At 43.0% G+C, this 14,020-nt stretch overlaps 1 protein-coding gene across 3 annotated transcripts in view; it reads right to left on the bottom strand.

The window, feature by feature from the left end:
* Nucleotides 1–14,020, bottom strand: part of mRpL13 (mitochondrial ribosomal protein L13) — a 386,598-nt gene that overhangs the window by 34,089 nt on the left and 338,489 nt on the right. The gene's annotated exons all lie outside the window — the stretch shown is intronic.

The following is a 14,020-nucleotide window of genomic DNA, read 5'->3' as shown; positions in this document are numbered from 1 at the left end:
CAGATGGTGGTGTACCTCGCCGCCATGTTTATTCCTATAAGTGTAGCGCTACAGCTCGGTGATTTTCCTTGTTTGTCTTTTGTGTACGCTCTACTTTTTGGATTTATCATGCAATCTCTTCTGCTTCTGGAAAGTTGATTGTTTGATCTTTACATTGTATAAATTTTAGCTCTTGCCTCACAGTGAAATTAGGTTAATTTAAGTGAGAGAGCTTTGCCTGAACCGGAGGCGTCATGGGCGCTGTCGATCGTTATGCATGAGGTATTTAGTTAGCCTGACCGACTTTCCCGGTATTAAAAGCTTGAATATCTTGAAGTTATTCAGTCTTCATTGCTAGGAATTAATTATGTTATGCCGATTGAATTCTTGATTGTTTCGGCGATTTAGGTAACTGAACCTTGCTTGCGCTAGGCTTCCCAGCCTATGCGTTTTAGTTTACTTTCATACATGATATAATAGACATTCCTAGTATAATAACAATTAAATGAAGCAATTTAGACAATTTAAAAGTGCAAGATAAATTGATTGCATATATATATTCCTCTTCTGAGATCGTATACAAGAGTTTCGGCGATTAGGGTAGTCGATTCTCACCCACCGCTAGGCTACTAGCTTAGTGGCTTTAGTATACCTTCATACATGTTCCCCGGTTACCCTCGTGTATCGTTTTATCAATTCTGGCAGAGATAGATATCTCCTAGAATTAATATATAAACCGATACTCGTCTCCAGGAGATTTAAGGCTAATCCCTCCTTCCCTCTGAGCATAGCCTTAGGCTACAACCCTTGTTGGTCTTGCCTTGAGTAGACACTCAGGCATGACTAGGCTAGGGTTTTCTGTCTCTTCCCTTTGCCGGCAGATAGCAGGCTTTCAGTTTCGGTCAGAACCTCAGAGTATATGGTCTTTTGACGGCAGCCGGCCGGCAGGGTGAATAGTCACTCCCCTGCCGGACTAGGCTGCCGGCATAGAAGGCTAGACCTCCCTAGGCTGCACTTGAAGTGGTTGTATGATGCTGCCACCTTCTCCCTGGGGTCTAGTAGACTAGTCCTGTGCTCGCAGACCCTAAGCTGAAGAATAGACATTCTTCTGCCACCTAAGATGGCGCCGGCACTGGAACTCTGGTTTCTCCCTTGTTGAGAGGAGGCGGCAAGTTTGCCGCCGTCCCCTTAACTGTATTGGCAGACCCTAGGCTGGAGAATAGATATTCTCCTGCCACTTAGGATGGCGCCGATACTGAAACAGAGTTTCTTAAGGGTGGTAGGACCAGCAACCCTGCCGGCTCCTTCCACACCTCATACAGGACCCTTTTCCCTCCCCCCTCTGTCCTTTAGTGATGGCCTAGCCATCGCAACCCTTTGGCCTTCGTCCTACAATCTCACCGCTTGCCGGCAGGTTGTGGGGCCGGCCAAGGCTCCTACATGCAGTGGCTTAGTCGCTCAGCCTTCCCTTATGGACGCAAGGCTCCGGGAAAGCTGTACCGGCTGGGCTGGCTGCCAGCGGGAGACCCCTATACTGAAGAGTGTTCTTCAGTCCTCTCTTGGACTGCCATCCACATACCAGTGGCCGGCAGAGACCGGTAATGGTTTGTGCTTGGGTGGAAGCCTGAATAATACATTCTCCGCTTCCATTTGAACCCTCATCCTGGAGGAAGGCAGTAAGACTGAGTATTTACACCCTTATTTACTGTTAATACACATTTAATAAGATACCCTTCACTCCTTGCTTTCTCTCTCTCTATCGGCTAGTGACGCAGGGTACTAACCTAGCCGGCAGTTGCTGGCCGGGTTGATGCTGCCGGCCACTTCCCCAGCCAGCACCAGTGCACTGGCAGCCGACGAGAAGCCGACAGGACTAACCTAGCTGGCAGGTGCCGGCCGGGTTGATGCTGCCGGCCACTACCCCAGGCAGGCAAGGCGCCGGCTGGATCAGTGGGCCGGCAGCCGGCGAGACACCGGCAGGTTAGCGCCGGGTTGATGCTGCCGGCCACTACCCCAGCTGGCAAGACGCTGGCTGGACTGTGCCGCCAGGTGCTAGCCTTGTCGGCAACACGCCGGCTAAAACTACAGTATATGATTATAGAGTAGCCAGTATATTTGCAGTATAGATCATACTGCAGACAGAAAACTATAGTATAAATTATACAGTAGTTATTTTCCAACATACCCTGTGTATCCATGCACAGTCTATTGTAGAGACCAATTATATATGGAAAGAAAAGATTTCTTTCCACATACTGATAGATGATCAGTTACAATTTACCCTCATTATTAAAACCTTTGGAAAGTCAGTGTTAAGTTACACTTATCTATCCTGACAGGTTAGAATTCTTCCAATGGGTTTCCTGAATAGGAAAAGTCTAGGTTTTAATTTTGGGGGAGGTCGCAGCAATTGGCTGGACAGGAATCACAAGTATGTCTTTCCTAATTCTTTTCTAGCTTGTCTATCCTAAGCAATATGCAAGAAATATGCAAAAATATTATTAATAATATTTATATAGTTTATCAGGTGATATGAACTATTGCATACTCATTTAGGTTTCCTCTCTTTACAGGAGGACCACCCCAAGTGCCTGAGAGTCTTTTGCAACGTGAGGAGCAAGGACTTCTGCGGCCATGTAGAGTTCAGGGCTCACTCTCTCTGTTCCATTCCAAGGGACCTTTGAAGTACTGGGACCCCCAGGACTGCAATGTGTGCAAAGCCTTGGTTACTGAGGCTTTTGATGACCCCAAGACAGCGGAGTCAAGGGATGCAGCACGGAGTAAGCTGCGCAGATGGGTTCGTGGCTTTCAGAAAAATGCCACGGGGCCTTAGCTTCCGAATAAACGGATGCGTGCCTATCTGTTCCCTAAGGCGACTGCGGATACCGTTTTGCCACAGCCTCAACCTGAGATCCCTGCATCCAGATTTCTGTAGATACGGATGTCTCTGATGCGATGAAGGACATCCACCTAGATGAGAGGATGTCGGAGATGTCTGAGGACACCAAAAAAGACCTCCTTGCGGAGGGTCTAGACGAGAAGTCTACCCTGGCTCCTGAGACTGAAGAGGATGACGTCGAATCGGAGTCCATTTCGTCGGTTCTGGCCCCAGAACCAGTACCCTCTACGTCTTCTGCTCCTCCATCGGACAACATGGGTAAAGCTTTGGCTAGTCTCATGTCAATGATGGAGAGTCTTCGGAAGCAGAACGAAGAAAGGGACGCTGAACTGAGGAGAAGGATGGACCATTTCGCAACGTCCCGTGGGTCTCACAAGACTCGACGTGAAAGACCTTCCTCCTTGCTCTAAGGTGAACCCTTGGAGGCATACAGAGTACATGCCAATGGGGGCTGTCCTCATAGAGGATGTTGACTTTTGGCCCAGCTTTAAGTCTTACCCAGACTGCTTTGTCTGCTTGAAGGCGGAACCTATGTCCAAGGAGGAGACAGAACCAAAAGAGGTCATAGTTCTTGACCATGGAAAAGCTCAGGCTCTGTTGGCAGGTAGCCTGAAAGACAAGGGCTTCCCTAATTAAAAAATGCCAGCCCTTAGCAAGAAACACCCCTTCTTTTCTTGCTCAAGCTAAGCTAGCCTTTCCCTTTATGGAAAAAGGGTTTAAGGCAGTTATGAAGGCAGTGGACGCAGGGAAACCTTGCCCTACACTCGAGGAGTGTAGACCCTTATCCCTAGCCCTGCCTACGGACGAGAAGGACTGGAAGGAAATCCACCTTACCTTCTCAGTTGGGAAGTTGGAGGCTGATATTGCTGGACGCCAGTTCAGTGAAAACCTCCCTAAGCTGTCCGACTTTCTCTTGCGTAGAGAGCAAGAGACAAAGGAAAGACTTGCTGCATCTCTGTCCCTCCAGATTACCTTAGAGGCAATGGCAAGTGACAACAGATCCCCAGACATGAACATGATCGTGGCCAAAACACATTTGGCTACGCTGGTCAAAGACCTATATGCCTTTGTGAAGGCCAAACGCGCGTGTAGGGAGTTCGTGTTTGCTTTGGCTGCAGAGAAACACGAACCTAGGAAGCTGATAGCCTCCAATATCTGGGGAAAAGACCTCTTCACGAGTGAAGTGGTCAAAGAAGTAGTGGACAAGGGCGTCACGGAGAACAGGAACCTGCTCCATAAGTGGGGCATGTCAGCGAAGAGGAAGTCTTCCCTGGATGAGGGTCCCCAACCAAAGAGGAAGACAAAGAGACCTAGGTTGCCTTCTCGCCCTGTCAAAAAACAGCAACAACTTCCGCAGTTCCCATGACCGCGGTGCCCCAGATGGTGGCACAACCCCAGCTAACATACCAGATGGCCTCAGCAGCTGGTTGCCCAGTCACCAGTTTTTACTCCTGCATATGAGAGGCAGACAACTACCTTTTGCCCTAAAGGTAGAGGGTCAAAAAGGGGCTCCTCTAGATACCCTCCAAGAGGAAGAGGGGCTAGGGGAGAACGCGGTCAAGGAGGTAAGTCCTCCGGACAGCCGAAGCAATGAGATGCTTCCGGTAGGAGGAAGACTCCAAAAATTTCAAGATCGCTGGACCTTCGATCCTTGGGCCCACAGCCTAATCAAGAACGGACTAGGTTGGACCTGGAGAACAGCTCCACCATCATTTCCTCAATTCTTCCAACACTCCACCCCCTTACTGGAAGAATACACCCGAGAACTTTTGAGCAAACGGGTGATAAAGAGGGCAAAGTCCATCAAATTCCAGGGAAGGCTGTTTTATGTTCCCAAGAAGGACTCAGACAAACTCAGAGTCATTCTGGACTTGTCGCTACTCAACAAGTTCATAGAAAACATCAAGTTCAGGATAACCCTTCAAAACATAAGGACCCTGCTGCAAAAAAGGGCGTAGAGACATGGCAGATGCCTATTGGCATATTCCAATCAACCGCCCACTCTCCTCCTACCCAGGATTCAGGCTACATAAGAAGAAATACGTCTTCAGAGCAATGCCCTTCAGATCAAATATAGCCCCAAGGATTTTTACAAAGCTTACAGATGCAGTCATTCAAGAACTACGCCTACAAGGTGTCCAGGTAGTAGCCTACCTGGACGACTGGCTGGTGTGGTCAGCATCCGAGATGGAGTGCAGGCAAGCATCCAAGAAAGTCATCCAGTTCCTGGAACTTCTGGGATTCAAGATCAACGTCAAGAAGTCTCGATTATCTCCAGCTCAGGAGTCTGGAAGGCTAAAGAATTAGGGAGTCTTTGTAACCTAAACCAATACCGAAGAATAGAAGACATCCGGTAAAGGTCTAGAGGTAACTCTCCAGCATCAACAAGGAGACTTGGGATAGGTGATGTTCTAAATGCTCCCGTGGACAATCTAATACCTGCATGATGTATTGAATCTAATATTTTCAACCGGCTTGGGGTGGCTGAAGAGTATATTTCACAACCATAACTAATTTTGGAAATAATCAAGGCCTTGTATAATTTTAAAATAGTATTGCGGTCTGCCCCCCATGATGTATGGGACAATACTTTTAAAATATTCAGAGCTTCAACACTTTTAGCTTTTAGTGCTTTTTGGTGAGAAACCCATGTAAGTCTACAATCAAATATCAAACCTAAAAATTTGGTTTCCGATACACAGGGGATCCGTTGACCTTTAATGTATATATCCGGGTCTGGATATGCTCCCCGGATACGACAGAAATGTACAATAGTAGTTCTACTTGTCGGGAACTTAAATCCATTCATATCGGTCCACTGGATAATTTTGTCAATTGAGAGCTGTAGTTTTCTCTCAACCATTGCCATTCTGGCTCCAGCAAATGATATGGAGAGATCCACAAATAATGTTGAGAGAACATCCTGGGGAATTGCTGAGGATATCCCATTAATTGCTAGTGCAAAAAGGGTTACACTCAGCACTACCCTGAGGAACTCCTTCTTCCTGACACTTACTCTCTGATAGAGCTTCCCCAACTCTCACTTGAAAAACTCTATGTGAAAGAAATGCCTGAATAAATAGTGGAAGCTCTCCTCTCAATCCCATTTCATGAAGGGTTTTAGGAATACCATATCTCCATGTGGTATCATATGCCTTTTCAAGGTCAAAAAATACTGTAACATGGTGCTGTTTGGAAGCAAAGGCTTCACAAATAGAGGACTCGAGTCGTATCAACACATCAGTCGTTGAGTGCATTTTTCTGAATCCACATTGAATGGGTGATAAAGTACCTTTCTTTTCAAGGTACCATAACAGCCTTGCATTGACCATCTTCTCCATGATTTTACATAAACAAGATGTCAATGCAATAGGACGATAGTTTGCTGCTAAAAACTTGTCTTTACCGGGTTTTAAAAAGGCTAAAATAATGGCTAGTTCCCAAACACTTGGGTAACTATGATCATGCCATATTCTATTAATAATGCTTAAAATAAATAGCTTTGTATTAAAATGTACATGTTTAATCATTGCATATGGAATTCCATCTGGTCCAGGGGCTGTATCATTGCAATGAGCAAATGCGGAATCAAATTCTCTTTCAGTGAAAGGAGAATTATAAGACTCTTCCCTTCTTGTTGCAAAATTTAAAATTTTCTTTTCTTCAACGCTCCTATACTGGTGACCAGGGGCTCCTACACTCTTGCTGGATACATTTGAAAAATGACTAGCCAGGGCATTGCTAACATCATTTGCTTCAGTTACATACTGACCATTCACCTTCAACACTGGTGGCGGGTTGGGTGTGAATTTGCCAGCTATCTTTTTTACTTTCCTCCAAACAGCAGATGGTGGTATTCTACTGTTAATGGAGGAAACAAAAGACATCCATGACTGGCACCTTGCTTCTTTCATGGCACGACGGAACTGTGCTCTACATTTCTTGTACATAATTAAATTCTCATCAGTTCGGAGTCTACGCAATCGTGTTAGAGATCTTCTTGTGGCTCTGTGGAGGGCAGTTAGTTCTGAAGACCACCACGGGACTGGTCGTCGTTTGAATAACCCTGTTGTTTTGGGAATTGAATTGACTCCTGCTGTATGGATAGTTCCATTCAGTAAGTCTATGGCATCATCGATATTTTCAACCTGTTCAGCATCCCCCTCAATTTCGCTTAGCTCACAAAATTTTTCCCAGTCCGCCTTGTCAAGATTCCATCGTGGCGATCTCTGTAAAGGTGGACCATTGTTGGTGTTTATAATGATTGGTGCATGATCACTAGTATGCCAATCATCTAATGTCCTCCAATCAAAATCAAGAAGGCAGTTAGAGCTTGCAATTGAAAGGTCAATGCATGACAAGGTACCTGTCTGAACATGGAAGTGTGTGGGCTCTCCTGTATTAAGGAGTCCCACATCCTCATTCTCCACAATTGATGAGATAATATTGCCCCTTGTGTTTGCCAAGATATCACCCCATAAAGGATGTCTACCATTCATATCTCCCAGTAAGAGAAATGGTTAGAGGGAGTTGATGAATGGCCTCTGCTAAATCATCATATAAAATATTATCATTTGGAGGCAAGTAGAGAGAGCATATTGTATATTTTCTTCCTATATCAATTTGTACAACCACTGCCTGCAGTGTTGTACATATAGACCTAGGTATTTGGGGAACATCTCGACGAACATACATGAGACTGCTCCCTGCTTGATGATTATATGGTGTTCTATAGCTAACATACTCTCGAGGACTAGGAGTGTTAGCATCAAGCATACTTTCCTATAGACACACAATTATGGGGGAATGTTCATGAATTAGGAGCTTAAGTTCTTCAAATTTCGCCCTTAAACCCTGACAGTTCCATTGCAAAATTGAGGAGAAAACTATGGATTATTTCGGGAAGACATCTTGGATGAGGTCTTCCCATTAGCAGTTTTTAATCTAACATTATTACCTGTAGGTTTCTTCAGAGATGGTCTTGTTATGTTGGGTTTTACGTTGATGTTTTTCTTTGTATCTTTTTTATCTATTTGTTGAGGGGGATGGTGGACCTCAACTTGAATTTCTGATTTATTTAAATTGTCTTCTGGTTGATCGGCAACATCAACAGACAAAACATCATATTCATTTGATGTCATAATTCTAGTATTTCTTATGGAAGGGGGTGAGAGAGATGGAGGTCACTCTCTTTTACGATTAATAGGTTGTGAGTTACCAGGTTTTTGTACCTTCCCCACTACAGGTACACCTGATAACTTGGTGTCAGGTGGAATCTCCATTAAATCAGGCAAGGATATGGCCTGGGAGAGGTTAGTACTATCCTTTGTAATGGGGGACACAGGTTTGATATTGGTGGGCAATGTCTTTTTGTTGATACTCAATGATAAATCTTTAGGGGGAGATGTTCTTGTCTTATGCAGCACTTTATCAATAGATGGTGAATTCCTTTTTCGAGAACTACCTACAGTAGTAGGTGGGTGAGATGATTCCCAAGGAACTTTTTCTCCTGTTTTTAATGTCTTTGCATAAGTATTAGATTTATTTAATAATCTCTTGGCATGCCCCACGCTTACATGTTCAATAATTGATTTATTGAGGGTAGCCTCTTCTAACTTATAAAACTGGCAGCTCCTATCATTAGATTTATGATTAGAGTTGCAGTTTAAGCACCTTGCCTCAAGTGTACATTCCTCATGGTAAATATTGGAGCAAGTATTACAAATTTTTTCACTATTGCAAACTTTGGAAGGATGTCCAAATTTAAAGCATTTATAACATTGCAGTGGCTTCTGCTTAAAAGGTTGAACTCTGATCCTTTCGTTTTCTATGTCTATGTGGAAAGGTACATCGGCATCCTGGAAAGTAAGAACAATCATTGATGTTCCAGGTACTTTATGTACTTTCCACACTGATAGAGGACACATAGCCAATATCTCTTCTTCAGTAAATTCATACAGATCCCTATTAAAAACCACTCCCCTTCCATAGCTAAAGTTTAGATGGGGTTTGATGTCCAATTTTATATCATCATTTACTGTCTTCAAATTGGAAAGTATAACAGACTGTGTGTATGACTTGGCCTTTATCAAGTAACTTTTCTTCCCGAATCGAGATATATCTCCAGGTGCGATCGTACCTACCTTCCTCTGAAGAAATTTGCAGATCTTGAAATAATTTTCCGTACCTCCTACAGATTGAGCAAGAAGCCACATTGGTGGTTTTGACTTTCTTTGGGATGGCATATCTGCCTCTATATCTTTATCAGCCCAGTCTGCTGGTCTGTAGACATCCAGATCTTTAGGTGCCCCATCACACAGAGCACCCTCAACACTCATATTACCTACTTTAATATCAACAATATTACAGCTTGCATTAAATGCTTCCTCATGAAAATTAAATGATAACCAAGATTCCCAATTATCATCTTGAAGTTTCATTCTAATTTCTTTTATTAATCCGTAACACTCAAATATTTTATGTAACATATCATAATTAGCTTCTAATGGGATTTGGGTAATGTGCAGGACATTCAGTTTTCCTGTGTTGCCCAAATTACCCTTTTTCCGAGTGTTTAAAGAATAGTACTTTTTAGTTCCTACGTCGTCAACGGAGTTTTCTTTAAATGAATTGCCAGAGGTCGTCAACAGTGCCGGGGGCGAGTCAGCATATCCAGGGGAGGTGGGGTCATTCTCAAAAGAATCCATCAGAATAAAGAAAAGAGAAGAGTGATTTTTTGAATAGTTTGATTTACCTGCTTGAGAACATTAAGGCATCACATGTTGGGAAGGAAATTTGCACTCTCCACTACCGGCACAGTGAGAGTATACTTCCCAGATGGTCCACTCCATACCCTACCCGAAGGATAGCATCAAAACAGATATAGAGGCACAAGTGTAAGCTGAACCCGCCTGTTAGGACTGAGATCAAGAAACTATGGAATCATCCTCCCCATATCTGTAATGATGGGCTTCCGGCCAAAGCCAAGAGTCCTACCCCAAGCGTTGGATCCCCCTGGATTCCGAAGACCCAACACTTGAGCATAGTTCCGCTAAAAAGGTCCAAACCATCTTCGGGATGGCTGAGATCATCCAATACTCTCACATATAGCTTTCAGCACAAACACCTCCCAACCCTGACACCTTTCCCATTCATCAAAGCAGGCAGCAATACCGGATGTAGAAACATCCGCCCAAGTGGCAATAACAGATGTAGAAACATCCATGCCATAAAGAGAGAGAGAGAAAAAAAATAATAATAAACATACATACAGACGCTCACCAAGATACGAACATCTGTGTTACGAACACAAATTGACGGAAGTCCAAACATGTTCGTAAACATCCTTAGATTTCATCGCAAGTTTAAATTCTCTCTCTCTCTCTCTCTCTCTCTCTCTCTCTCTCTCTCTCTCTCTCTCTCTCTCTCTCTCTCTCTCTCTCCGTATTTTGATTTTTAATGCAGTTAAATCTTCATATTTCTTTGAAAATTATTAAAAAATTCTTTATATCCTTATTCGATGTTTCAATTATGGGAATAGTAACGGATCGGAAGAAAACCACTTGATTTGCCTCTCGCCTTCCGCCAGAAGAAATATAACGTCATCAGACTTTTGGCATTTTTTTTTATTTCTTAACATATTAGAAATATCTTCAAGATAAATATTACTTCAGCGCCAATATGTTACAGAAAATCAGTTTCCCTACAGTTCTTATTATTAGGTATCATGCGAAATCGTTGTAGCTCTTTCTGTGTGTGTGTGTGTGCTCGCTCTGTCAATCGCATACGGGTAGTTAATTCTAAAGCTTCATACAGTATTCTTTATATCCTTATTCGATGTTTCGATTATGGGAATAGTAACGGATCGGAAGAAAATAACTTGATTTGCCTCTCGCCTTCCGCCAGAAGAAATATAACATCAGACTTTTTTTTTCTTAACTTTACGGTAAGTTGTACTAATCTCATAACTAATGATACAGACCACTAACACACTTGATATCGTTACTCGGTGTTTCGATTATGGGAATGCTGTAATAAGATTACTCGGCAACATAATGAAAGGAAATCATTCAGTTTGTCAGCGCGCTTCAGCCAAATATATGACGTCACAAGACACGTGACGTATACTCTACAAAGAATGATTCCGTCAGTCAAAATTAAAATAAAACAATTCATTAACCAACCTTCTGCATTTTATTTAACATTACCAAACCACCACGAAGCAGTTAAATGCACAGTACTGTTACATACAGTAAATACAGTACCATACAAGTCAGCTGATTTGATCAGCGTGAAAAGGTAAACATTACGTACAGTACAGTACATAATGCAAATGGCCGCTTGTTTACGTAAGTTTCTAGCAAAAAAAAAAAAAAGGGTAATGGAACAATAAAATAGCTTTCAGTACATTTATTTAAAAAGGAATTAATGTAGAGTACTGTACTAAATGTACAGTACACTATATTTACTACGGTTTTACTTTAAGTCGGCTGATTCAGAAATGCAGTGCATATGTATGGCCGATTGTTTGTGCAAGTTTCCATTATGTAGTGTGCAGTACAGGATAATAAAACAACTTACTGTACTGAACTTTACAGTATTATACAGACTACTGTACTGTAATATGATAAAGTAAAATATTTGTAATAACCTATTTTATATGAAATGGGGCTATTTGTTGACCTCTACGGCTGAAAATCGTAGACATCCGAGTCAGGTTACGCCTACCCTAGACCAAAATTTAACACTAACGACTTACGAACAATCCAGCTTATGAACAGACTCTCGGTCCCTATTGTGTTCGTAAGTTGGGGACTGCCTGTATACTGTATATGTAAATATATACACATACATATGGGAAATTTTACTCATAGGGTTGGGACAGCAACATGAAGGAAAGTTTATAATATTAGGAGAAGGTTGAAGCAATATAAAGAGGAAGAAAAAGACAATTAAGAGAGAAATTTAGATTCGAACTGGGGGAGCAATTTCCCCAAGTTCAAGAGCCCTCGTGCCCGTCACCAAGTTTCAGCACGGGAAAAGAATGCCATGCTGAAGCTCAGTGACTTCATCAAGGCATTCTCTCATTAAGAGGGTCTAGTGCAAGAGGACAGTCCACTGTCACAATACTGTAAATATATGTAGAACCAGCGGACCGCCGACACATTGGCGGCCCGCCGGACTGCCGGAGGTCCACCAGCCACCGGTGCCGGCACAGGGCACCCCAACCCAGCCATCTTTCTATGTGGCAGGGTAAAGGAGAAACCCCATGCATTACCGGCGTGCCACCGACACGCCGGCGACCCCTGGCCGCCGGTGGGCAACCGGCTGAAGGCACACCTACCCTGTTGTAGCGGAATGTATACAAAACACAACCCCCACACCCTTGATCACTCTTACTTCCAAAATATCCCACAACACAAACTTTCCCCTTACTTTACTTTAAACTAGACTCTTGGACAGAAGGAAAATGAAAACAAAACATAGCCTTAAAACTATATTAACGCAACCAAAAACAGAACACATATCATTAAACTGACTTAACACTAGAACAAATCACTTATCACCAAACCATCCACCATATGCCATAACCCAGGAACAATCACAATTTATCATAAATTCAATAGACAAAAAAAACACACAAAATTCGCTGTATATATCGGTGCGTGATGGTACCGAAAACTCGCCAACAATCGAAAAAACAATATCCTTTTAATGTACCCAACACCGTCAGTCCACGCACAGTACCAAAAGCACACTTAAGACTAAATAAATTACTTAATACTAAACACCAATCATATTCTGCAACACAAAAAATTAATGCCAAACCAAGAGAACCTCTTGGTTCACACGCAACAGTCCTTAAGCAAGTTGTAGCCTACTGGCACTGGCCAACACTATCGTACGGCCAATTCGACTATGCAATCTTATGCGGTGGTCGTCGTTATCAATTGTCGTGAGAGAAATCCGTATTTTATAGCCGGGTCATCAACGTTCAAAAATTCTGTATTTCAGCAGTCTATTCCTATATTCATTGTCCGGTCCGGGTCGTCATCATCAAGCTAATCATATACAATATACACACGGCTGGCAAACACCACCTTCCAGGCCAAACTAAAACTCCAAGGAGTATAAAGGAATCCAAAGGAGGAACTACGGCCTGCAATAAAAAAGAAAAAAACGCTTACGAAAACTCCTACCTAAACTAAACTATCGTACTATAATCAAAGATAAACAATAAACTTTCTATCATTCACGAACGCGCCTAACAAAAATGAATAAAAACAGTACTTACTCAGAACATAAAAACACTAAACAGCCGGCTTCCGAAGAACAAAAAAATGCAGAACCGACTCCTTCTATCGTTCGAGATCCAATGCTTTCGCCCAAGACATTCATCACCACCCTATCCTAGCTAAAAAGGTAAACAAACAACCTCAATTATACCAACAATCTTTCCAACTTCAAACAATCATTCGCTAATTACCCCTTTTTCTTCAGCGCGCACCGCGGACACACAAACACACGCACACACAACCACACATAGCCTACTCTCTTGCGCACGCGCGATCTAGCAAACTAAAGCAAATTAAATTCTTTTTCTTTCTTTCTTTCTTTTTCTCTCTCTCTCTCTCTCTCTCTCTCTCTCTCTCTCTCTCTCTCTCTCTCTCTCTCTCTCTCTCTCTAATGACAAAGCTAAAGCAAATAAAATGTCTCGATTTAACAATACTAAAACAACTCTCTCTCTCTCTCTCTCTCTCTCTCTCTCTCTGTGACAAACTAAAGCCAATACTGTAAACAATTTCTCTCTCTCTCTCTCTCTCTCTCTCTGACAAAACTTAAATAAACACACTCACACTCTCTCTCTCTCTCTTGATTTGGCAAACAAAAAAAATAAATTAAAATAAAATTAATCCTCCACACTGTCATCGTACTATGTGACTGGGCGGTGACCTAGGCTACACTGCCGGCTGTTGCCGGCAGAGTCGGCGTGACAGTGGGCCGCGTAATGACAGCACTGGCCTGGAGAGAGAGAGAAAGCAGTGAGTGAAGGAGAAGGGAGGGCGGCATCTTCGCCGCCCTAACATCGCCTTCCTCGGGAAGGAGGGTTCAAATGGAAGGGGAGAACATAACATGATCAGG

The sequence above is a fragment of the Palaemon carinicauda genome, chromosome 5 (assembly GCF_036898095.1).
Source record: "Palaemon carinicauda isolate YSFRI2023 chromosome 5, ASM3689809v2, whole genome shotgun sequence".
NCBI classification, from domain to species: Eukaryota; Metazoa; Arthropoda; class Malacostraca; order Decapoda; family Palaemonidae; genus Palaemon; species Palaemon carinicauda.
The sequence above is the reverse complement of the archived record's forward strand: the minus strand, read 5'-3'. Positions and strand labels throughout refer to the sequence as shown.